A 27323-nucleotide genomic window follows, 5' to 3' on the forward strand; every position below is an offset into this window, starting at 1 on the left:
TCTACTTCAACAGGAACCCATCAGCTGTTCCTTTCTCTCAATCCCATCAGTAGGAAACTGGGAGGAGGGGAAGGAATTTCATGGCATCCTTTTAAAGTCCTAAGCAAACAGCAGGAAAGCACAGAGTGTCCCCCATTAGTCCTCAGCAACATTTGCCATCACAACACGGTGGAGATACAGACACCCATAGTTATACTGGCACAGTAGTACCAGTATAATTAAGATATTGAGTTATTTCAATATTCAACCATTACAAGCCCTAAACATACTTACTATTGGTCATAAAATCAACACTGTCTATCCAGTCTGCCTGAAAGTTTCACACTGAATGCCTAGACATCAGTAAGGTGAAAAGCAACACTACCCTTGCAAATCTAGTGCAGGTCTGATGTAAAATATTTGAGAGGCAGAAGTTTTAAAACTGACCCTTCTGCTCTAGAAATTGTGATGGCTATGGGGTTTTTTGGGGTTTTTTTTTGGGGGGGGTTGTCATCATATAATTTTTTAATGCCCTTTTAACTGCCTCTTTAAAAAAAGCAGGTATATGCTGAAACATAATCCTGTGTTGTTGTTTTTAAATCCATCCAGTATTTCCTGAGTTATTAGCCACTGAAGCTCCCATAATAACAAGGTAAAATCAACTAAGGGTGCAGCTCAGCAATTTTACCCACTGAATGTTCTGAATGTTCTTGGAGGGGCAAGTGACAGTCCTGGAAAGTTCTGGAAAGTGAATTTCTGCTTGTGAACTCAGCTACTAGCTTTAAACAACAGTCTAGGAGACCATTGGCACTTTGAGGCCAAGGTAAAGTGTGGGTACATGGAGCCTAATTCATAATTGGTGAGACTGTATAGACTTTACCACTTATATGACACAGAACTGAAAATGGACACCCTATTCCATGCTTTTTAGAGTATGCATGAAATTTTAAGCACCATCACTTTACTGAAAACTCAGTAAACTTCAACTGAAATTTGATTGATTGATTAAGTGCCATCAAGTTGGTATTAACTCTTAGCGACCACATAGATAGATTCTCTGCAGGATGATCTGTCTTCAACTTGGTCTTTAAGGTCTCTCAGTGGTGCAGCCATTGCTGTCACAATCAAGTCCAAAAACCTTGCTGCTGGTCTTGCCTTCTTCTCTTTCCTTCAACTTTTCCCAGCATTATCGATTTCTCAAGGGAGCTGGGAACTGAAATTTACACCTTCACAAATAAATGTACTCATTATACATTGCACTGACTCGGGAAAGAGGGTGCACGTAGTTGATATTTGGGTACATAGTACATAGTGCAATGTACTATGTATTGGTGATCAGAAAGTGCTCTATTATGGGGGAGTGTGTGTGTGTGTGTCGGGGGGAGGTTTAATGAAATCCATAAGTCACACTACCTGTTCTGCCCTAATTTTAGCCCCTTCCACTGGCCCTCATGAGTCACACCCTTAGCTCTGTTCCTGAGGATGCTGTACAAATCACCCATACATAGAAACATTTTATGACTGGGACAACATCACATTATTTCAGTGTGGTTAATAGCAGTAGGAGCATTAATGTGCCAAGTGTGTTGGCTTCATACTGTTAACTACATTGAATTGCAGAGGTAAATCAGTGTTCTCATGAACTTTGCTTTCAGAAATATTAGTGGGGGAATTGTTGAGGATGTGAGGAGAAACATTATGAGTTGTGAGTTCCAGAACTTTTTCTCCCAGGGCCCACCAACCTTGCTACATTCCTGGGTTGACTGCATTGAACAGAGCGGGGTGGGACTGTATCAGTTAAATATGTTTTTTCTCATATTTCTTGCCCAGGGTCAGAAATAGAAAAATTGAAAATGTTTCCTATGAAATATCTTCTCTCTTTCTTACAATGATGCATTACAAGTTTTATAAGGTATAGTTTGCTTTTCCATTGCTTTTTCAAAATGCTGTCTAACATGTCTACTACTCCTCACATTATAACTATGTAATATGAAGATGTTTTTATGTAAGACAATGAAAAATGTTGGATAATTCTAATTCTGTATAACATAGAGTTATATATCAGTCTCAAATCCCAGATGCATTTTGGCCTTTGCCCATCACAGGAACATTGTCATCTTCACAAGAGAAACACACTGATACAAGCAGGGGCATATCTAGGGTGGGGCAGGCAGGGCACGTGCCCCAGGCACCACTTGAAGGGGGGGCGCCATTTCTAAAAATTAATAAATTTTTAAAATGGCCACCGAGAACAAAATGTCCACTGTGCATGCTCAAATGGCCTCTGTGAGGCCCTAGGCCATGCCAGGCCTCGCAGAGGCCATTTGAGCATGCACAGTGGCCATTTTGTTTTCAGCAGTCTTTTTTTTAAAAAAAAAATATTTTAAAAAATTGTCACTGCACATGCTAAAATGGTCCCTGCGAAGCCCTAGAGGCCAACTGGGGGAGGTGGAACATTTGCAGACCCCCCTGGCCTTTAGGAAGCCCCCCGAAGAGGCTACGGGGGGGGAATTAAAAATTAATATAATATGTCACTGTACACATATTCAGTTTGGCACTATGTACAGAGAATCAGGGCTTGTGAATACTGAGCTGAAGCTTATGAGCTAGGATTGTATTCATTTGCTCTTACTTTGCTTCTTGTGATAAGTGAGTTAAATGTGATGTCTTAATAACATGGCAATTAATGGTGAGTTTGTCTTTGAATCAGCATGAAATCCTTAGTATTAAGGCCCACTGGGAGTTTCTTGCTCGCTTTCTCTCATTTTAACTGTCTTTCTGAAATACTAGAATATATTTCAAGCCGTGATACAGGTTACTCTGCATATCCTTTAATTATATTCAGAGTATCTGGGAAAAGTCAAATTCTCCATTTATTTTTAAAACTTATGTAATAGTGATGCTACAATGCATAGTAGAGAATTAGACAGGCACTTCTGTTTAGTTTTCCAAGTACACCTCCACATAGTATTTGGCTATTTCATGAGCCCCAGCATACTGAAATTTGTAGTTTTCCAGCATTTTTTGGTCTGGCTACGTCCACAGCTAAATAGTTTTTGAAATATTAAAAGATTAATGAGCTTGACTTGTGTTTTTCAGCTGATATTATGGTAAAGTTATCTGAAAGATGGGTGTCAGATGTTTGGACAGGGGGCGCAATTTCAGTGCTTGCCCTAGGCACTATTTTCCCTAGATACACCTCTAGTCCTTCCTAGCAGGGCTTTTTAAAAGGAAAATTAGAAATGCACAATGGCACGTGAGTTAAATTTATACACATAATATGTGCCATGACACATACATATGCATTTTCCTTGTCTGTGCATACATATACATTGTCGCCTAGACTCACATTCCACGACATGGTAGTCTACACAGAGTGACAAAAAATCCTCAGAATTGAGAATTTGACTGCACTATTGCAGAAGGGTGTTATATTCATCAGTGAAGACTCTGTGCGGAGTAGTAGAGGCATCTACTGGAAGCATCTTTGGCAAGGGGAGGAGAAATGGGTATGCTTGATCGGGATCTGGGTTCTAGGGGAGCCTGGACTACACACTTTACTTTTCTCATTGTCAGTCACTTTTTACATCATCTAACATAATACATGTTTTCCATGACAAATTTTTGAACTGCACAACTGTGCGTTCTTTCTCTCTCTCTCTCTCTCTCTCTCTCTCTCTCTCTCTCAGAACTGCATGTTTTGTGTCTGGATGCACATTTTTTTTAAAGCCCTGCTTTCTAGGACCCTTCTTTATTGGTTAATTGGTGCATGCCTTCCTCTTTGGAGAACGGTGGAGGTACTGTCTTCTTGATCTTGTCCCTGTTCATCTTGGAGATATTCTCCATGTTTCATCCTCCCTGCTTGCTTGTGTGGAGAGAGTTAAAGGAAAGTCAAAGAGGGCAGATGCTGCAAGAGGCTTGTTGTGGGTAACAAAGTCTCAGAAGGAACCTATTCAGATGCCTCAGACAGGGCTGGATTAAGCTAGTGTGGGGCCTGTAGCATATGTTATGAAGGGGCCCCAAATTTAAAAAAATGCACATAAATATTAAAACATAAATTATTTACTTGCATAGTAAAGTAATTCAATTTTTTCATTTGCCTAGTGCCCCCCCACCAACCACCCCATGCCTCCACTTAGCTGAGCCAGCCAGTCAACAAACTTTGCAAAACACACACACACACCACACACACACTTTTGTGACTCCTGACCATGGGTTCTCCTTTGGAGTTATTTTCACAAAGAGAAAGGGGGTGGGGAACAAAACTCTGAATGTTTAAATTAAAAGGTTCTCAGGAATTCTGTACTTTGAGAAATCTGAACCTATTAGCAATTTTGGCACACAACAGTGGGTGTTTGATTCCAATGTGTGCAGAACATATTGGATCCCAGCAGCCATCACATTAAAAGGGCCATTTGACAATATTAAGAATATATGTTTAACCTCTTGTGCAAGCCTGACAGGAAAGCAGATGTATATTTAAAATAGTTGATGCATTGCAAATGAATATGATTATGATGAGGTGCATTAGCAACTTCCATGAAAACAGAAGTATCCAAAAGACAATCTTTTGGCAGGAGCTACAGCCTCTTTCAATCTAAATTACACTAAAATGCTTAAAAGGAGGAAATGAACAAATCATTCAGTGCAACCCTAAGCATGTTTACTCAGAAGTAAGTCCCACTGAACTCAATGAGCCTTACTCTCTAGTAATTGTGTTTAGGTTTAGGTTTATCTTTGGACAATTTCAAAGGGCATCCCAATGTAAAGCTAATGAATTTGGCAACGCAGCAGTAGTTATTTCAGTTCTAGAGGAGAGGAAAGGAGTTCACCTTAAATCTGGCAGTTCCTTGAAAAGCAATGATCACAAATTCCCTCCCAACTGCACTAGATACTAAAGGAGGATATAAATGACCTTACTCAACAAGACCGTGATATAAGCTCCCCTCAATTGATTCACTGAACTTTGAGACTCCTCTTGCCATGCATCTGAGTTACTTCCGGCTTTCTTTTTCCTCTTAAAGGTACACGTTCTCATTGTTTATCTTTACCCTCTCCCAGTCAGTCGGAAAACGCTGGCAACATTCACCTAGCATCTTCTTTAGCTTCCTTTCTTCCGCTCGGCATTAATAGTTAGTTGTTTTTTAATCTAAACTGCTTTTATTTCTTTTACTCTCTCTGTGTATGTTTTTAAAAACTTTTACAGTTTAAACAAATAAAGACCAACTCCCTGGCAATTAAGTTATCTTTGAGACCCCTTTGCAAGTGATCTGTTCCTATTGTTGTTCTTACTGCTCCCTCCTGTGCTGCTTAACATAATAGATAACCCAATCAACACCATGGTGCCAGGAAGACCTTGCTTAAATGCCCTCGAGCGAGGCGAGAGAATGGGCAGCAGCAGGCAATGGGGAGAGTCAGCAGAGAGCACCAAATAGAGAGCAAAAGAAGGGGCAGACGTTCAAGCCAGGCGTGCGGGGCCCTAGAAAACGCGGGGCCCATAGCAAATGCTACATTTGCTACTATGTTAATCCGGCCCTGGCCTCAGATTGTAGCAGTTTGCAGGCTGATCTCAAACACTAGATATAGCTGTAATTATTGTTTGGTATACTTCCAAAATGCAGAAGTATGAATTCCTTTTTTAAATTTTTTTTTTTAAAAGGAAAATAATATGTGCTAAATACACTGTACATAGTTCATTTTGTGTCTTTAAAACAGTAAAATCAGTTTAAATAGTAGAAGGCATTATATATATTTCAAACCCCCCTCCCCCAAAATTTCAATTTTAAAAAACAGCAGAAACTTGTGTTCCTCCCCACATGGCTTCAAAATCTGCAGAAATTGGACATCTCTATGAGGGGGTCTTTACAAAAGCAAATGGGCTGGGCTTCTGTGGACTGATCAGAAGCTGCTTATCCTTCCAGCCAACTGCACCTTCTAAAAACAAAATCCTAATCAGGGAACTAACCTGCTCCAAATCAAAGAACCGCAGAATGAAATGTAAAATGTATCCCACCCCCCACCCCCGAAACTGTGATATGTTTTTTTTTTTTAAAAAGCATTGGAGGCAAACTTGTTTCAGAAAATGGATATCTTGAGCAATTCTAACTGAGCTGCACTGATATGTGAGGCATGGATGTCATCAGGACTTTTTTCCAGGGTGGGGCGGGGTTTGCAGTGCAAAGCCTACAACCCTATACTCACCAGGGAGTAAGCTCTATTGAATGCAAAAGGACTGGCTCAATCGGCGGCGGGGGGCTCCCCATCCCGCTCCACTGGACACCCAAGGTGTGAGGTTTCAAGAATATTAACCTATGTGCTATTGTTTGGATTCAAGATTTAACCCATTTGGCTCTTAAAAGCAAGCAATTTGATTTTTTTAAAAAATGGAATGTTTGTGACCATTACAAAAGTACTTTTATGCATTTTAAATTTTGACTGACTTCTAGGTTTTTAAACTATTTTTCTATAATTTTGGGATTTAGTTATTTTTTTGGCTTGGTACACTTTTAACTCTTCATATGACCATAGTATTATTTAATTTAGATATTTATTAATTACATAATTTAGGTAATTTTAAAACCTTACAAATTCTTAAATTAAAAAAGTAAAAGCTTGAATTGAAAATAGGCATACATTTTAATATACAAAATTATACAAATTATACATTTAACATAGAAAAATACAGTATATCTTGTTAACAAGATATAGCGGAACATTTAAACAGTTTTAAATTGGACCCTACAAAAACGTGATCAAAGTAGAATTTGTGACTGTATTACAATTCCATTGTTTCTTTGATGATACTGAAAATTAACATATGTTCACTTTTTCCATTATACAATGTAACAAAAAAATAAAAATAAAAATACATGCCCCAATCCAGGAGGTTTGTTCCATGTTCAGTAGGGACATTGCACATGCTATACACAAAAAGGAGGAATAAATATTGCTCTGCCTTCTGAATAGAGAAACCTGTATGGGATGACGCAGTACATGGCAGAGATGGGGTAAGGAGAGATTCCCATACAGATTTGCAGAGCAGATCCATTTTTGCATGTGCAAGGTCTTACATACAACAAGGACATGAGCACACTGGCAGTGTAATGCAATACAATGCCAGGGCTAACTCATCTTACTAGTCTGCATCAAATTTTCATGCATAGTACTAATTGTGTACAATATATTTCTTCCCAGGAGCATCTCCAGATTGTAGCCAGTAGCATCTTTTGTGCCACTACTACATTACACTTTGCTCTAGGCCAACTACAGGGCATCAACCCTTACCTGTGAACTTCCCAAGGCATTTGGTTAGTTACTGGTGGAAACAGAAGGCAGAAACAGATTGACCCTTAGTCTGATCCAGCAGGGCTCTCTTTACTTGTATTTCCATTGTTAACCCTTAGTTGCAGGCGGACACCTTATATATTTATTTACTCAGAAATCTGTTAAAAATGTGAAAATCTGGTAAAAGTGCAAAGTCACAAAACAATCGCCATTCACAAAACAAAACAGACAGAGCTGCCTTTAGGAATGGCTCTATTATCTCCACCATACATGTGCCATAGAATAGGTTCTTTGGAGTATACTTTAGGTGCTGTATAAGCGTTATCACAAAGCAGGACATTAAGCTAGTGTTACAGGATACCACAATGGTGCTATAGGCATATTCACTACTGTAAATGTTTAGAAACTTGATAACACAGTTTTAAGTTGCTAATCCTCTCAACTGCAGAGAGAAATAACGCAAGAGTGCAATAATAATAGACTATATTATTGTATTTAAATTGTATAACATTCTACTGGAATTTCATTATGGAATGGAATAAGTAACAAGATTATGAGTTAATGTCCTCAGGATGTGGGGCAAAATATAAATTTTGGAAATATATTTGAACTATAGAACCATCTCTTTGTGTACGAGATAGAACAGACTGTTGTGAGCTGCCCAGAGAACAATTTGTTATGGGGTGGCTCACAATTAAAGTTTGTTTGTTTGTCTATTTATTTAACTAACTTAAATTTATAGACCACCCCATCCAAAGGCTCTGGGCTGTGCACAACAAGTTTTAAAAGACATAAAAACAAACACCATTTAAAACACACTGCTTAAAACAATATAAAAACAATTTAAAAACAATTCAAAATTATGTAGAACCAATTAAAATACTTAAAAACTGTTTTAAAACCTTGAAAGGCCAGGCCAAACAAGTAAGATTTTAGGGCTCTCTTAAGGGCCTAAACTGTGGATATCTGCCTAAACTAACAAGCCTAAACTTCAGATATCTGCTGGGAGTGCATTCCCTAGGCCAGGAGCACCTACAGAGAAGGCCCAGTTTTGAGTCGACAGCAGACGTACTGGTGGTAACTGGAGACAGACCTCTCTAGATGACCTCAGTGTGTAATGGGGATCATACAGAAGAAGGTGCTCTCTAAGGTAGAACGGACCCAAGCCATTCAGGACTTTAAAGGTAATAACCAGCACTTTGTATTTTGCCTGGAAACATATCAGCAGCCAGTGCAACTGTTTTAAGACAGGCATAATATGGTCTCTCCTGGTTACCACAGAGACCAGTCCGGCTGCCGCATTTTGAACTGAAGTTTCCAAACTATGTACAAAGTCAGCCAAACAAGCCTGGAGGTTACCAGCTGATGCACCACTGTTTTGAGATTGTTCTCTTCAAGGAATGGACACAGCTGTCAAATCAGCCAAAGTTGATGGAAAGCACTCCTGGCCATAGCCTCCACCTAAGATACCAGGGGAGACTTGGATCCAAGAGCACTCCTAAGCTACATACCTGTTTCTTCTGGGGGAGTGTAACCCCATCCAACACAGGAAGATCTAACTCATCCCTCAAATTCCAATCCCCCACAATGAGCACCTCTGTCTTGCTTGGAGTCCGCTTAAATTTGTTATCCCTCATCCAGCCCATAGGCAGGCATTTAGGGAGTAAATGCCATTTCATGATGATGATGATGATGATGATGATGATGATGATGATGATGATGAAGAGAAATAGATTTTGGTGTCATCAGCATACTGATAACACTCTGCACCAAATCTCCTGATGACCTCACCCAGCGGTTTCACGTAGATGCTAAAAAGCATTGGTGACAGAATGGAGCCCTGAGAGACTCCACATACTGTAATGGCAACTGTCACCAAGCTCCATCATCTTGAATCTGCCTGAGAGACAGGAGCGGAACCACTGCAAAACAGTGCCTCCTATCCCCAACTCCCCCAAGCAACCCAGAAGGATACCATGCTTGATGGTATTGAATGCTGCTGAGAGATCCAAAAGAACCAACAGAGTCACACTCCCTCTGCCGATTCCCTGGTAAAGGTCATCCATCAGGCTGACCAAGGCAGTCTCAGCCCCATAGTCAGCTCTAAAGCCAGTTTGAAATGGGTCTAGATAATTGGTTTCCTCCAAAAATGCCTGGAGCTGGTTAGCCACCACTCTCTCAATCACCTTGCCAAATCATGGGAGACTGGAGACTGGCCGATAACTATCCATCACTGAGGGATCTAGGGAAGGCTTCTTAAGAAGTGGTTTAAGCATTGCCTCCTTAAAACAAGGAAGCCTCTGAGTACCAGTTGCAGGGGAGTAACAGCAGGAGAGAGGGCATGCCCTCAACTCCTGCCTGTAGGCTTCCAGTGGCATCTGGTGGGCCTCTGTGTGAAACAGGATGCTGGACTAGATGGGCCTTGGGCCTGATCCAGCAGGGTTGTTCTTATGAAGCATCCTACCCTCCCTCAGTGATGAGTTAATGATATTAACTAGGCCTTCTCCAACAATTTCCCTGCTAGATAAAAGCAGCCAAGTCAGGCAAGGATCCAGAGAACACATGATAGGCTACACTGCCTCAAGCAGCTTGTCCATGTCCTCGGGCATCACAGGTTGAAACTGATCCACTCTAATACTGCAAGCGGGGTTGCTGGACACCACCTTAATAGCCTCTGCAAAAACAGTGGAGTCCAAGTCGGCCCAAATACAGGAGAACAAAGTCCCTGGAGATTGGTTTGAATTGGAAGGAGCCTGAATCAAACTCCTCACAACCCGGGACAGCTCTGCCGGACGTGAACCCACAGAAGCAATGTGTGCAGACCAGAATCGGTTTTTTGCCGAATGCACCACCTCCGCATAAACCTTCAAATGGGCTCTATGCTGTGTCCTGTCACATTCAAGCCAAGTTCTCCTCCACTTGCGCTCCAGTCGCCTACCTTGCTGCTTCAGACCCCATAACTCCTCTGTACACCAAGGGGCCACTTTTAAAGCAGGTTGGAAGAGATGCTTAGGAGCAATAGTCTACTGCCCCAGTGACTTCCATGTTCCAGGTTCCCACCAGGGCATCAACAGAATCACTGGCAGGACCAACCTCCATGCCTTTTTGGAATCCTACTGGGTCCAGCAGCCATCTTGGGCGAACCATCTTAATAGGTCCTCCACCCCTGCAGGGATGGGTAGCATCTGTGAAACCAACCTTAACCAAGTGGTGGTTTGTCCATGACAAAGGGGAAACCACAGGATCCCCCACCCATGCAACACCCCTCTGATCAATACTATCATCATCATCACCACCACCACCACCACCACCACCAATGTGGGGGGAAATGCTACAAAGTAATGACAAGGTGATATATTATACCATATGGGTCATATAAAAATCATTACTACCTATAAACCACATTTTTGGAAATGCAAGAAAGATTTAGTTACCTTCTAGCACTCATGGTGGTACTGCTAGCTTTTAGAAAAGTATTGGTATGAGACTGGATATAATTTTATAGAATTGCAAACTTCTTCATACAGTAGATCTAGTTCTGATAGTATTCATTGACTTGTATAATCAATGACTCACAGGAGTCATTATCCTATATGAGTTGCACAGTCCAATTTACTAAATACTTAAGCCTAGGAAAAGTTCCTAAGTGAGAGAACAAAGTGCATGAATATGCTTGGCTTACCAAATTAACACATTACACCCAAACAAAAGAGGACAGCAAAGTTCTTTTTAAAGAATTAGCTACTTTTTGTTGGATATTGGAAAGTAAAGAAATATTTATATCTTGGATGTGAATATATATATTTACATTGATGCAACCAACTGTATTAAACATCGTACTATGTATATTATAAAGTTTGTTGTGTTTTTTTTAAAAAAAAAATAAGTTATTGATAAGCTGTGTCAAATGGGTTGTGAAGTGGATGATCAATTTTTTGCTGTATATTTTCAAACTGGGTTCAGTCTATGCATCAGTCAATTTTCCTTAACACCACTATGCAGAATGAGTACAGTGCTTCTATCTACAAGATGTTAATTGAATCCCTCTTATCATAATTACAGATGTGCCTTTTATTAAAAACAGAGGAAATGCATATTTCTCAAAATCATATTAAAACCTTCAGTTGGCCTCCTGCATTTGAGTGAACAATATTATTATGACATGATATCATACCAATATTTTTATGATGTTTGGGTTGATCCTACTGCTAGCAGAACTAGCATGAGCAACAAAGCTTCATTGAGGCAAACTCTCAAAAGGAGAGACAAGGGGTGTCTGGAAGTAAGGGTGGTGGTTACATGCCTATGGTCAGGGGCATAGGGAGGGGAGAGACGGCCAGTGTGTGCCCCTCTCCTCAGTGGTGGCACCAGGAGTGAAGGATATAATGAAGAAAATAGGGAGGGGTGAAGCTGGGGGCCCCTCAGGAGCCGAGAGGCCCAGGTTCTTTGAAACCATCTGCTCAATTATTTCTATACCCCTGCCTATAGCCTAGAAGGGAAGCGAGGGGGAAAGAAACTGGGTGGGGACAATTATTGGAAAGAATCGGTGTGTGTAGAAGTTTCATTTCAATATGCTGTGTGTAAAGCTATACATTAAAAAAAATCCATCAGACAGTAATATAATTTATCATGCTTGTGATCCAATTAAGCATTTCTTGAATCCAGTTTGGCTCTTGGAAAAAGTCCTTAGAGAATACAACTAGTTAAGTTAATATTCCTAGGAAATTCCTTGTTCATTTAACAACAACTGTTCCCTGCCCATACACTCACTGACAGCATCCTAATTTGCAGAATACTCAAGAGACACCACTAGAGGATCCGAAATCACCACTTGTTTAAAGCGGTGCATTTAAATGCAAGAAAGCGCCCAGTTCGCTATGCCATTGCGTGTTGATAGAAAATAATATATCAGAATGAGGAAAGATCTCTGGAAAAGATCTTGTGAGCACATACACATGAAATTATTTTGTTAGAATTTGTGTGGGAGCAGGCTCACTCAAATCCACACCAGTAACGTATGTTTTTAAGAAAGGCATCAGATTTGGTCTAGTGTAGATTTGACTCCCACCATGTGGCAAGAATAACACTACGGTCTTTAGTCCCCACTGCAGTATTTCCTAGAACTCTTCCTGATGCCCCTCCCTCTGTACAATTTAGTGGGGTAAGAAAGATAAGAAGAACACACTATAGCAAAAACTGTGGTTTAGATTTTGATCTGATGCATGCTTGCCATGGCATCTAAGGAGGCTTGGAAGCATGAGTAGATGTTCCCATTGTTCTCCATACGTCTACCAAGTTGCATCAAGTGCAGGGACAGTAGGAGGGTTCCAGAGAATGTTGTAGGGATCTTTCAAGTGTCTTGAGCTTGAAAGAAAGTGCCCTTTAAATAAAGAGCCTATTTAGCGCTCGGAGCAAAAGAATCCCATTTTGATTCCAAATGTTTCAATGTTTTGAGCGCCATTTTGGAGGCCTGTTTTTTTCTTGCTGATTGGTTTTCCAGCACTGGCTTCCGATCCTATGGGGGTTTGGGGAAAAAGGTTAAAGATGTGTTAAAAATTGCTCGCTTGCCCATTGCTTTTGTGGTTTGGGTAGTACCCTCATGCCCTATCACCCAACTCATATTTTGGTGTCCTAAAGAGCTACCCATGGGGAACAATGGGGTGTTTTGAGTTTCAGGTTTTGTTCTGTAGAAATAACCGGGTTAACCGCTGTTTCGATGAAATGTGCCATTTGTGTTTTGTTTCAAGCTCAAAACAAAATACAAAATTCATTCCGTACACATCCCTAGAATGTTGCAGCAGGGATTTGGGGCAATTCCAGACCAAATTTGGAGCAGACCTAAAGGGTCTGGTGTCTGATCCAAAAGGGATCTGGAGGAGTCAACACCTAAAAATCTGATGTACTAGTCTCTCCTGCAACCCACTGCACATTTTGGAGTATGCCTTATCACAATGACTTATACATATTACTTTTTCATACAAAGTATCTTTGTATGGAATCCAATAGGATTCTGAGATTCTGCTCATGGTTTCTGGAAACCTATTTCTGGATAGACTACTCCAGAATGGTTCTTCTAGGTGTTCATGGAGTGCTTTGCAAAAACAACTCACAAGCATAAAATATAATGTAGACAGTTATCCTTTAAGAAAATTTTAGCAAAGAAATTTTAGCATTGTTTAATACTGCTTGATGGCAGGGAATGGATTTGGAAATAACCTAATCATTGACTAAAGCAGAGAACCAGCATACTATAGTAGAAAAAGAAAGTGTCAGACTTGGACCATGGACAGCCCATGGTTTAAATTCTTGCTTAGCTGTGGAGCTATGTGGGTGGTTTTTGTCTACCCACCAAAATGGTTAAGTGGGTGGTTAAGTGTCAGCCTAACCTATCACAGAGGGCTTTTGTGAGAATAAAATGGGTTATCCCTACACATACCATGCTGAGCTCCTTGGATGGAATACAAACATAATAATACTATTTGAAACATTTACTCATATTTGGACTTGCAGACACCAGGAGATTTAAGACATAAGCAAAAAACCTTGCACATACTACCATGACTAATAAATTCTAATGCTAATATTTTTAAGAACCAAGGCATAATAATATTGGGGAGAAATTCTGAACAGAAAGGAGGTATACACAGGGTGTATATCATCCAAAATGCTGTTTTTCCTCTGCCTTAAGGCACTCAACAACTTCTAAAGATTTACCACAACATAAGCATATGTTCTCTTGCCATCATTACAGTTTTATTTAAAAAAACCCAAATTCCATCTACAGTTTAGAAATATGAGTAAGACTTGATTAAACACAGGAGCAGCCTCCATAATAGCCAAATCAATTTTTTCTTGGACTGTATCACTGCAGCGGTGTGTGGGGGTGGGAGGGTTCATGTTCAGATCTGCTTCTGCCCTAGATCTCCCCTGCAGAGAAATCTAGGAGATTAGGGAGAAGACCTCAGCTCCCCAGACATACTATTGTTCTATGTGGAGGGAATGTTTGTCATTGAAACATAAGCACATAAGAACAGCCTGCTGGATCAGGCCCAAGGCCCATCTAGTCCAGCATCCTGTTTCACACAGTGGCCCACCAGATGCCTCTGGGAAGCCCACAGGCAAGAGGCGAGGGCATGCCTTCTCTCTTGCTGTTGCTCCATACCTCTGAGGTTGGAGGTGGTCCACAGACACCAGATTAGTAGCCATTGATATACCTGTCCTCCATAAATCTGTCTAAGCCCCTTTTAAAGGCATCTAGGCTATTGGCTGTCGCCACATCTTGTGGCAGGGAATACTCCATCTCCCCTGAAGGGAGATATGATAAGTTTTACATCTCAGTTCAACTGATTGTATAAATGGGCCCTTAGAGCCTAATTTTAGAAGGCTCCAGGATGTTAAACAAGCAGGGGTGTTATTATTATTATTATTATTACATTTATATCCTGCTCTTTCTCCAAGGAGCCCAGAGCAGTGTACTACATACTTGAGTTTCTCCTCACAACAACCCTGTGAAGTAAGTTAGGCTGAGAGAGAAGTGACTGGCCCAGAGTCATCCAGCTAGTATCATGGCTGAATGGGGATTTGAACTCGGGTCTCCCCGGTCCTAGTCCAGCACTCTAACCACTATACCACACTGGCTCTCTAGTGTATATATAGTGTATAGTGTAGCTATAATTGAACGGATGGGTTCTTTGAACCCGGGGCCCCCAGCTCCACCCCTCCCTATTTGCTTCATCATCTCCCTCACTCTAAGGGGCCACCAGGGAGAGGGGAGAACACGGGCCCCCTCTCCTCTAGCTATGCCCCTGCAAACTAGCATTCATAGGAAATGCGGGGGGGGTGCAGGTCCTGGTGTGTCCACACCATAGCTTACTTGACCAACCCTAATATTTTTATATTAATTTTACAGCGCTTTTAATCATTGTGCTTCCAATATCTGAAACTGAAGTTGGTGCAAATAATATTTTGTAATAATATTGGAAGGCAATAGCAGCACTAGAATGAATATCATGCCACAAGAAAAGTAGCTCTGTATGTCTTATGATAATTTCAGATTGTTAAAATCTGGATTTCTTATAGTGTCTGTTAATGGCTTTTATCATTCATGAAGAGAAATTATTCTAAAATATTAGACATTATTTATCAGTTTAAAAATAATTTCTATGGTTGTTCTTTTTCATCTTTTCAGATGTGTGGCAAAAATAATATAGAGAAAAGCAGTTGCCCATCATTTACCATTCTTCATAAGGGATCAGGGATTAGTAGCTAAGAAGAGCACAAGTTGCCGTGGTCATTTATCATCATCCATTGCTAAACGTATTATCATACTGGGTATGAAATTAGTCTGTCAATTATTTTTATACATTTGTACCATTCTGCCATTCACTTTCAAACAACTAGTGGGTCAATCATGATTAAGACCACCATTTTCTAAACAAAGAGCAATTAAACAAAATGTGGTAGGTCCCACTTCTCTGAGTGTCCAATATTGTGACTCTCAGAGAAGTGGAGTCCATTCTAAATATTTCAGACAAAAAAACAAGGGAGTCCTTATCAAGGTTTTATACAGATACATTTTCATTACCTTAATCTTGTTCATGCATATGGAAATTGCTGGAGAGGGAACTCCAGGAACATCAATTCTTAACACCTTTTATACTAGTGACCACTCAGGGCACTAAGAGTAGTGACAGTGATAAAGGGTCTTGCTCTTTATTTCATTCTTGTTGTCTCTCTTTCTTATGAAAAGAAAATTCATAATTTTCTGAATTTCTCTGATAGGTAGCTTTCTCTGACTTTCTCTGATAGGTAGACTGATATTCTGAGGGCCTATCGCTCCGCCTTTCTTGCTCCCAGAGTGCCTCTTGACTCTCTCTGCTGCAGATTCCATTGGTCATGCGGCTTCTTCCTCTCCGTCTCTACTCTATATTATGAAGACAGAAAGCTCCGGCATACAGGCTTTCTATCCAAGAGTGTAACTTCCCCAATAAAGCTTACTTGCTTTTGGAACTTAAACAATTGTCTCAAACTACTCTTTAATGGGCTCAACTTTTACTGCTCACACTGGCTCTGTTATAATTGGGGTTAGTCAAACCCCTGCCTTCAAACACAAATCCCTTGTATTTTTATTCATGTCTATTGCTACCTGTTAACAAATTCATATTATGAATACCTAAAGGTGGTATTCATTACTGAATGAATAATTATACCATTTTAAAAATACTTTTCTTAAAAGTAAATACTTAAAATGCTAGCCAAATGTTTGGGCTTTCCCCAAACATTAAGATGGACACACTTTGGTAGATTTGTATTCGGTAGACTGAAACTCATTAAAACACATAATTATGTAACAATCTGTACATTTTTTAAAAAATCACTCCACATTGGGCTGCCTTTGTACATAGTCCGGAAACTGCAGTTGGTAAAGAATACAGCAGCCAGGTTATTCTCTGGGGTTACCCGAAGATATATTACACCCGTTTTAAAAGAACTACACGGGCTGCCAATACATTTCCTGGCAAAAAACAAAGTGCTGGTTATTAACTATAAAGCCCTGAACCCCACCACCTATTAAGATCATCTGGAGAAGTCTGGTTGTGGTTGCCACTGGCTCAGTAAGTGGCAACTCAAAACTGGGTCTTTTCTAGGGTTGCCCTGGGACATTGGAACATGCTTCCTAATGAAATCAGAGCCTCCCTTTCTCTGAATGTTTTTTAAGGAGGACCTGAAAACATACATGTTGAGTCAGGCTTTTAGTTTATAGTTGTAAAGTTTTAAGTTTTAGAGTTTTTATTTGTATTTTAGATGGTTTTAATTGTGTTAATGTTTTAATTGATGTATTTTTAGATTGTGAACTGCCTAGGGATTTGCATATGGGGTGATAGAATTTCTAACAACAACAACGACTGTTGTAAAAAGATCACACAGACTGACTTCAAACAAAGGGATGACAAAGTAGCAGGGATGATACACTGGAACATCTGCAAAAAATACAAGCTACCTGTAGCCAAAGATTGGTGGGACAATAAAATTGAAAAAGTTGTTAGAAAACGAAGATGCAAAAATATTATGGGACTTCCGACTACAAACAGACAAACATCTGCCACGCAATACATCAGATATAACTGTAGTTGAGAAGAAAGAAAAACAAGTTAAAATAATCAACATAGCAATACCAGGGGATAGCAGAATAGAAGAAAAAGAAATAGAAAAAAATCACAAAATACAAAGATCTACAAACTGAAATGGAAAGGCTGTGGCAGAAAAAGACCAAAATAATCCCAGTGGTAATTGGCACCCTAGGTGCAATTCCAAAACAACTTGAAGAGCACCTCAACACCATAGGGGCCACAGAAATCACCATCAGCCAATTACAAAAAGCAGCTTTACTGGGAACAGCCTATATTCTGCGACGATATCTATAATAACAGCAACAACATTGATAATAAAATCCAGCCATCCCAGGTCCTTGGGAAGGACTCGATGTCTGGATAAAACAAACCAGTCAATAACACCTGTCTGACTGTGTAAATGAAGAAGAAGAAGAAGAAGAAGAAGAAGAAGAAGAAGAAGGAGTGTATTCTGAAATTTAGAGGAAAATGGCTGCATCCACTGTATGTCAAAAATTGCCAGTACTTTACAAAGTGTGTGTGTTCATGTTCCATCCTCCTCTTCCTTTAAAATTCTTTGGCAAAAGATATCCCCCTAGTTTTGCAGTATTGGAGAGGGTTTAAACAGTTCTATTTTTTAAAGCATTTCCTAGTCTTTAATTAGTTAATCTAATGTAAATGGTCTTATATTTCTTCAGAGTTTATTCTTTTTGCCATAATGACGTAAATTTCTATATTTTCAGTTTAATTACTGTATTTTGCTTGTACTGATTGTAAATTATGTTGAGAGTTGCAAACAGAAATGTGATTAATACATTTAATAATAACATGCACCCGCCCGCCCACGCACATACACCCATGTTGTATGATTCTCAACCTAAGCACATTAATAATCCAATTGGATTTCAGTGGAACCACAGATTTCATTACAGCTAATTGTGACTGCAACGTAGCCCATGTTTATAGCTTCAGTGAGTTTTCTTGCTAAACCATGTTATTTTTTACTATGTGGCATCATTTCACTGTACTATATCACATTAAACAGAAACACCATTAATTCTCTGGAGAAGTCTGCTCTTCAGATGTTACTAAAAGGAAGTCTCAAGCAGCAGAAATTAATTCATTCAATTATCTGTGCTGTGAGATGGTGGAGTTAAGAATACTCAGCACCTCTTAGGAATGATCAGTATTGTGTAAACATACATGCATTCACACATGAAACACGATATGGGGAATGTCTGAAACACTGAAGTATTATGCTATTCATATCCTGTAGGAGCAGATTAATAAATGGTTGTTCTGAAGGTTTCCAAGATAAGAGTGAATTATTGTGGGTTCATAACTCTTTTTTCAGTTACGTATCTGTGGTAAGCAGCAGAATGCAAACTTGCTCCGTCATGCCTCCAGCAATGCTTTGCTTTTTCTCTCTGGATCAGGTACATCTGTTCCTATAAAGAGAAAAATGTAAATAAAATCCCATCAGGAAAGAAAATAAGCAAGCCAAGTTCCTTATTTTGTTATCAGAATAAAATACACTACTCAGGGTTAGACCAGACAGAATGCTAAATGCATCATTTGTGCTTGCATTTCCCCGCATCAAAATAGCAGCTCACTGTATTGGGCATTGGGATCAGGACTATGGCACGACGGGAGGAGGCATTAGGCAGGAAGCTTCTATACTGTAAAGGTATCCATATTTCCAGATTGATGCCAGATGGCATGAATGTAAAACCTGCTGGAGCAGGACGAAGAATGTGATATTTTATGCTTCCAACACAGTAGCAGGCTTTATCTTTTACAATTAAGATAAACAAAACATCACAGCACACTTGAATTTTACCAAGCAGATACCTGCCAATAGTAGGCAGCATTAGACTACATCACAGTCTAACTTGCACAGAAGCGCCAATCCATTCATATTTATTTGTTTATTTATTGTTAAATTTATATTTATTATTCATTCAATTTATATATCACCCTTCCTAAAATGGCTCAAGGTGCTTTACATTAAAATCAAAAACACATAATAAAACAAACAAAAAAATTAACCAGATTAAAACTCGTTAAAAAATAGCACTAGATATCATTAAAAGCCAGGCTAAAAAGATCTACATATTTAATCCCCGTAGACGTGCCTCTGTGGGGATGTGTCCCGGCAACCCAGCTGATTGGCTGGGCAGCGGAGCGGAGGGACGCACCTGATTGGCTGAGGCGCGTCTGTGGTGGAGGACAGAGGCGGCGACGGGCCTTGCCGGGCCATGGAGGCCAGGGTGGCAGCAGGCCCAGCCCAGCCGGAGACAGGGGCAGGGGGAAGAGAGGTTGCCGGCGGCGGGCCCAGCCCAAACGCGGAGGCCGCCGCCGCCGGCGGGCCCGGATGCCAGGTGGCGGGGCCGGATGCCAGGCGGCGGCAGGCCTGGCCACAGTGGCGGTACTCGGCCGGGCCGGAGACTTGGGTGGGGGGAGAGAGGCGGCAGATCCGGCCCGGCGAGGAGTCCAGGCGAGGAGGCGGCGGCCCGGCGGGAGACTGGGGTGGGGGAGGGGTAGAGGTTGCCGGCCCCAAAAAACGCACAGATGCTCTGTGCAGGGGTCGGCTTGTAAGTCTTTAAGGCTCTCCTGAAGGCCTCCAAGGAATATAATCCTCTTCATGTAACACGTTCCCCAAACATGGGGAGTGTGTTCCACAACCTAGGAGTGACAACTAAGAAGGCCTAATCCCAGTTTGCCACCAGATGAACTGGTGGCACCCGAAGACTCTTCCTGATTATCTTAATGAGCAGTGGGGATCTTGTAGAGAAGGCACTCTCTCAGGTAACATGAACTGAAGCCATTCAGGGTTTTAAAGATAATAACCAGCATTTTGTACTTTGCCCAGAAAAATATCAGCAGCCAGTACAACAACAGGCATAATGTGGTCTCTCCAGGATACCCCAGAGACCAATCTGGATGCTGGCTTTTGGACTAACTAAAGTTTCCTAACTACATACAAAGGCAGCCCTACATAGAGCGTATTTCAATAGTCCAACCTGCGGACTACCAGCAGGTGCACCACTGTTTCCAGGTCATTGTCCTCAAGAAATGGGCAGAGTTGTTGCATCAGTTGCAGCTAGTAAAAAACTGCTATGGGAAGCTGACTACACAAGACCAGACTCCCTTTGGATTTACCCCTGCTGCCTAATCCCCGAATGGCGTTCGGTTCTCTGCTGCTGCATCCCAACTCCCAGTCTCGTTCAGAGGAAAGTGGTCCTTTGGTTTCATCAGAGTCATAAGGAGTGAGGTAGTATAATAACCACCTGCATCCCTCTGAGCCTGTTCTTTCTTAAATCCAAAAACCTGTTTCTCTGAAGCGCAAGCTAAAATTGCCTCTTTGTAAATTACCTGGTTAATCTCGGTGATGTATTTTAATAATAATTTTGCCTTAATAAAATCTTCTTTTATTCCTGTACCCCTAATCCTTCAATAAACTGATTGTATTCATGAACCTCAACTTATTCTCTGTCAGTTCATTTGCCCAGGACCAGAACTTTGCACAAATTTATTCTGACATGGGACTGCTCCACTCCATCTCACTAATTCCCCTACACAAGCCCAAACATATTTAGGGGTATTCTTACCAATCACCCCGGAGCAGTTCCATTAACATTATACATGTAAAAAATGCATGTAAAATAATGTCTATATAGATAGATAGACAGACAGATAGATAGATAAATAAATAAAAAACTAATATTCACTCACTCATTCATTCATTCATTCATTCAATTTCCTTCCAAAAATGGCTCAAGGCGGTTTACACAGAGAAATAATATATAAATAAGATGGATCCCTGTCCCCAAAGGGCTCACAATCTAAAAGAAACGTAAGATAGACACCAGCAACAGTCACTGGAGGTACTGTGCTGGGGGTGGATAGGGCCAGTTACTCTCCCCCTGCTAAATAAAGAGAATCACCACGTTAAAAGGTGCCTCTTTGCCAAGTTAGCAGTGGATAGATAGCCAAGTTATGCTGTCTACTATATATCTACAGATATTTATTTATTTATTTATTACATTTAAACCACCTAACACCTAAATCTCAAGGCGGTGTACACAACCTAAAACAATAAATAAAATTCAATAAAAATATTAAAAACAATTAAAATCATAAAATATTAAAGACACTTTTAACAAAAACATTTTAAAATTTTATTAAAAAAATATTTTTAAAAATTTAATATGCTATCTCACTGAATGTTTCTCATGAGAGTAACATTTCCAATATTTCCATTTAGATCATGGGTATGATCCACTGTGTAACAGTAAGTGCTCATTGTCTATGCAACAAATTGTATGTGTGGAAAATGAGGAGACCCCACTAGAAATGGATAGGACAACACAAAAGCAACCTATGAATCACACAGGGTCACATTTTGCAGATCTAGATTTTGGGTTGTTGAAATGCTGAGCAAACTGAGGAGTGTTCTGAACTAGAGAACACACACCCCTTCTCCTGCTCAGTTAATAATCAACCCTCTGAGGCTTGTAAAAAGAACAGAAGGGGGGGACTTTTATTAAATTACTGCAGACTGGTTCCATCTGTGGCTTTTAGCTTTTCAGATACACTTAAAAATACTTGGTTACAAGAATACTTCAAAAGCACCCTGAATGATGCTGGGGTGGCATACAGTAAAATCTTAGTTACTTAGTTGCACCGAACAGATATTTAGGAAAATGCAAAGCACATAAACAAAAGCGAACTAAATTCCAGACAGACAGTCTGACTAAACATACTGTTCCCTATGCTGGGTTCCTGAAGCCAGCTCTGGCTTCTTCCCTTGAACTCACCAAACTCCTGATGAGAATTTATTTATTTATTTATTTATTTATGTTTGTTTGTTTGTTTGTTTTTTATTATTGTTAAATTTATATACCACCTTTCATTAAAACAATCCCAAGGCGGTTTACAGCAAAATTTAAAAACAAGATTGTAAAAAAGACACAATTAAAATATTAAGCTAAAAATATAAAACAAATCTAATTAAAAATTTAAAACAAAAGCATAAAAGCAATACAGAGTACAAACAGCAGTAGCAGAGACAATCAAATAAAAGCCTGGGTAAAAAGCCTCGATTTAACATGCTTTCTAAAAGCTGTGATGGAGACCGAGGAACGAATAGCCACCGGGAGTAGGGGTGTGCCCGAACCGGTTCGGAGGCCATGCTGGAGGCCTCCGAACTGGTCCAGTTCCGAGCTGGTCTGGCGGTTTGGCACGGAGGGGAGTTGTAGCTTTAAGGGCAGGGGGGTAGTACTTACCCCCCTGCCACTCTTCCCTCTCCGGCGCTGTGCTTTTTGACAAAGATTCTGGGGCGGCAGCGTTCCTCCCTGCTGCCCCTGCCCCTGTTGTTAGCCTCCCAGAGCCAAAGTAAGGCACACGCATGCGCCCGTTCTGGGTTGCATGCGCACCCGCTGTCGCCGCATGCGCGCTGCGCATACGTCACGTGTATGACCGGACCGGTTCGGCACTTTGCACATCCCTAACCGGGAGAGCATTCCAGAGTCTGGGGGCAGCAACAGAGAAGGCCCTGTCCCGCGTGCACAACAACCAAGCCTCCCTCATTGTCGGCACCCGGAGCAGAGCCCCCTCAGATGACCTCATCAAGTGGGCAGCAACCCTTGGGAGCTGGCGGTCCCTCAGGTATCCCGGGCCCAAACCGTTAAGGGCTTTAAAGGTCAAAACCAGCACCCTGAATTGGACCCAGAAACAAACTGGTAGCCCGTGCAGCTCTTTCAAAATGGGTGTGATGTGCTTCTACTGGGTAGCTCCAGATAAAACCCTAGCTGCTGCATTTTGCACTAGCTGCAGTTTCCGGATATTCTTCAAGGGCAGCCCCACATAGAACATGTTACAGTAATCCAGTCCTGTGACATGACTAAGGCATGGGTAACTGTGGCCAGATCTGCCTTCTTGAGAAAGGGACGCAGCTGGCACACTAGCCGAAGCCGTGCAATGGCACCCCTGGCCACCGCCTCCATCTGAGCTTCCAAAAGCAGAGCCGGGTCCAGTAATACCCCCAAGCTGCGTACTTGTTCTTTCAAGGGGAGTGCAACCCCATCCAGAACTGGTAAAATCTCCTCATCCCAATTGGCTCTCCTACTGACCAACATTACCTCCATCTTGTCCGGATTCAATTTCAGTTTATTAGCCCACATCCAACCCATCATGGCCTCTAGCCCCCGATTCAGAACATCCACCGCCTCCCTAGGATCACGTGACAAGGAGAGATAGAGCTGAGTGTCATCTGGATATTGCTGGCAACTCAGTCCGAGTCCCCGGATGACCTCTTTCAGCGGTTTCATGTAGATGTTAAACAGCATGGGGGACAAGACTGAACCCTGTGGGACCCCACAGGCCAACGGCCACAGAGCTGAGCGGTAGACCCCCAGCACCACCTTCTGGACCCTCCCCACAAAAAAGGACCGGAACCACTGCAATACAGTACCTCCGATTCCCATACTCGAGAGGCGGCCCAGAAGGATACCATGGTTGATGGTATCGAACACCACCGAGAGGTCCAGCAGAACCAACAGAGACGCACTCGCCCTGTCTTGTTCCCGGCGTAGGTCATCCACTAGAGTGACCAAGGCAGTCTCAGTCCCATATCTGGGGCGGAAGCCATATTGAAAAGGGTCCAGATAATCTGTATCCCTCTGTAGCTGGGATGCCACCACACGCTCTATCACCTTGCCCAAAAAGGGAAGGTTAGAGACTGGTCTATAATTGTCCAGTTTGGACGGATCAAGGGAGAGCTTTTTAAATAATGGTCTTGCCATCACCTCCTTGAGGCACGATGGCATCCTGCCTTCCCTTAATGAGGCATTAATAATCACCTCCAACCATCTATCTGTACCCTCCCTGGCAGCTTTTATTAGCCATGAAGGGCAAGAGTCAAGAATCAAACCTCCTGCAGATCTCTCACGCTGAAAGATTATCCTGCATGAGGCATAATTCCCATGAGGCAGCCGACCTCATGCTAGTCCACACTCTCTGTACAGATTTCCCCCTTCTTGCTCCTAGCAATCCCAGCAACAGCTCTCATGTTCCACCCACCTGGTCAACTGATTGGTTGAGCCCTGGAAGTCACCAGCCTGTCAGTCAAGACAGAGGTTCACTTCCTGTTAACCCTTTAGAGGGAGGGAAGACTATTCACTACACTGTTGTACCAGAAAATAAAAACAGAATATATGATAGACAAGCAGCACTCTAAGGACTTCATGTTGGAATCGTACTTTCAAAAATTACTTCTCACTTGCCTCAGATTCTTCTATCTCCTGCATTAGTGAAATAGCTGAAGAATGCTTGAACATACCGTACACACAAAGAACATACTAACATGAAGAAGTTGAGAAGTTTTATTCAGTTAAGGAAATCCTTCCACTTCTTGAAGTGTATGAAGCACAAAAGAATAGTTCAGAATGAGAAGTTACCAGTTTCTTCAGACAACAGTTCTGAAGACAGAAATTAACTTGTGTTATATTACAATTTTCAAAAAAAACATTAACTGAAATTGAGAGGCCTACTGATAAAACATAAATATGGGTTCAGGATGGCTTCTTTCCTTATAGGTACCTTGATGTTTGTGGCCTGCTCTTACGTACCCGCCACCCTCACACACAGACAGCCCCCCGCCCCTTTGTTGCTGCCCCACTTTTCCAGCTGCTAAGGCCTAAGTAGGCTCAGACTCAAGCTCAAGCTAAGCAACCATGGGCCAAGTGGCCTAAACACAGCTACCACTGCTGTCTCCCACCAGCTCAAAATCCCTGCTAACTTGGCAAAGAGGCACCTTTTAATGTGGTGATTCTCTTTATTTAGCAGGGGGAGAGTAACTGGCCCTATCCACCCCCAGCACAGTACCTCCAGTGACTGTTGCTGGTGTCTATCTTATGTTTCTTTTTAGATTGTGAGCCCTTTGGGGACAGGGATCCATCTTATTTATTTATTATTTCTCTGTGTAAACTGCCCTGAGCCATTTTTGGAAGGGCAGTGTAGAAATCAAATAAATAAATAAATAAATAAATAAATAAATAAATAAATAAATAACTGCAGTCCATGTGGTGAGCAGTCAGGTGTACCCTATTTGTGCCACCACTGCCATTCCTGGGCAGGCAGGTGACATGAGATGAGGGACCAAGCACACCATATCAGCATTCCTGGGGCTGCAGGCAGGCACCATGTGGCTCTGTTTGCCACCACCACACTTCTCCATCTCTTCATTTCCTCTCAGAAGAAGAGTTAGCAGAGTAGCAGTGTGGTAGGGGAAAACCGGGAAGGGAGAAGGTGAAGTTCAATGGTTGCCATTTTGCCTTCCTTCCTGTTTGAGACCTGGCAGGCAACCTTGGAGAAAAAAATAATATTTGAAAAAACAAACCGGGTCTTCAGGCCCCAAAGATGATAGCTAGCAGTGCCCCTGCTAATCACAGATCTCCCACAGTATTTCTAATTTGGCCTCAACACAAAAGTTCAGTTCCTTGGCAACCAGACAGCCTCGAATACAAAGTCCACTCAGAGATCTATTTTAGCAAAATAAATAAATAAATAAAAATGGGAAGGAAACTGTCACAACCCATTAATCACCAGTTTTATGTCATGCACTTTTTCTTTCTCTTGAGTTCAAAAATTGCTGATAAATTAGAATTTCCAGTTTATGCTCAATTGCCTTGTATAAATCCTTTGTCTCCTCTCAGATTCAAGGCTATGGGAGTTCATGTAGAAAGACAAAAGTCGATAATGCAGACTCAAATCCATTTCATTCTAGAGAGTTACAAATAATTTGCTTCATCCAGCATATGAAGGAAAGGACTGGGATTCTGCTTGGAGCATACGTACAAGATGGCTGCTTGAGCCAAGTGCTCCACAGAAGCCCACGCCAACATTTTCCCCCAGGCTTCTCAATATCAATTTTGACACTATCTTTAAAATGTACACTTATTGGTCATGGAAATGAAGTCAGATTTTGAAATTCTCCACTAATAAACATGGCAGCCATCAGTTAACAATCATTACACAAGATGCTGAGGGACAAATGAAATGAAACCAAATTACCCCCAGCTGCTTTCTCCCCAGGGGGCTCTGGATACAAGATGTAACCATGGCAGCATGGGGAAGGGTCATAGCACAGTAGTAAAGCACATGCTTTGCATGTATAATGTCCCAGGTTCAATCACCAGCATGTCCATGAAAAGGATCCCAGATAGCTGACAGAGGAGAAGACTTCATCAATAAAACTGAAGGCCTAGAGAGTTCATTTATGAGGAATAATCTTTCAGTGTTAACCTCTAGGCTTGATGATTGCAATGCGCTCTACATAGGGCTGCCTTTGTATGTAGTTTGTAAATTTCAGTTAGTTCAAAATGCTGCAACCGTATTATGTTTGTTTTAAAACAGCTGCTCTGGCTGCCAATAAGTTTCCAGCCCAAATTCAAAGTGTTAGTAATTACCTTTAAATCCCCAAACAGCTTAAGACCTGGTTACCTGGAAGACATTTACATAGTTAAAAAGTCCATTCTGCACTGTTTGCCAGTTCAACTCTAACTGAGGAGTTGCTGAGTTTCTTAGCAATAATCTTTCAAGTCCAACCCTCTTAAAGAGATAGGTCATATTTGCATGTAACGCAAAACCGTGGGTCCAATGGACCAGTGGTTCCATGCCCCACCTTGCTCTCCTGTCCAAATTTGGACACAATAGAGAGTATTCTCTCTGCAGTCAGGAGGGGGACCTGGCTGCATGGGCATTCTCCTTGCACAAAGGACAGCCCGCACAGCCAATCACAGCTGGAGAGGGTAGGATCTTCCTCCCTCAATTCCAGTTACAGCAAATGCAGCCAGCAGTTTTTGCTTGTAACACTCCGTAACTGAAACTTTGGGTTGGGGTGGAGAAACTCACTACAAAGCATGAGTTCAAGTTGGAGTTTACAGAGCA

General features: G+C 41.4%; 1 protein-coding gene across 4 annotated transcripts in view; it reads right to left on the reverse strand.

Moving 5' to 3' along the window:
* Positions 1–6596: 6596 nt before the first annotated feature.
* JAKMIP1 (janus kinase and microtubule interacting protein 1) overlaps positions 6597–27323 on the reverse strand; it is a 212443-nt gene continuing 191716 nt past the window's right edge. For all 4 annotated transcript variants that reach the window (XM_053251866.1, XM_053251862.1, XM_053251864.1 and 1 more), the window contains one exon: positions 6597–18820. The gene's annotated coding sequence lies outside the window, so the exon portion shown is untranslated. The remainder of the gene's footprint in view (positions 18821–27323) is intronic.

The sequence above is a fragment of the Hemicordylus capensis genome, chromosome 5 (assembly GCF_027244095.1).
Source record: "Hemicordylus capensis ecotype Gifberg chromosome 5, rHemCap1.1.pri, whole genome shotgun sequence".
Taxonomy (NCBI): Eukaryota; Metazoa; Chordata; class Lepidosauria; order Squamata; family Cordylidae; genus Hemicordylus; species Hemicordylus capensis.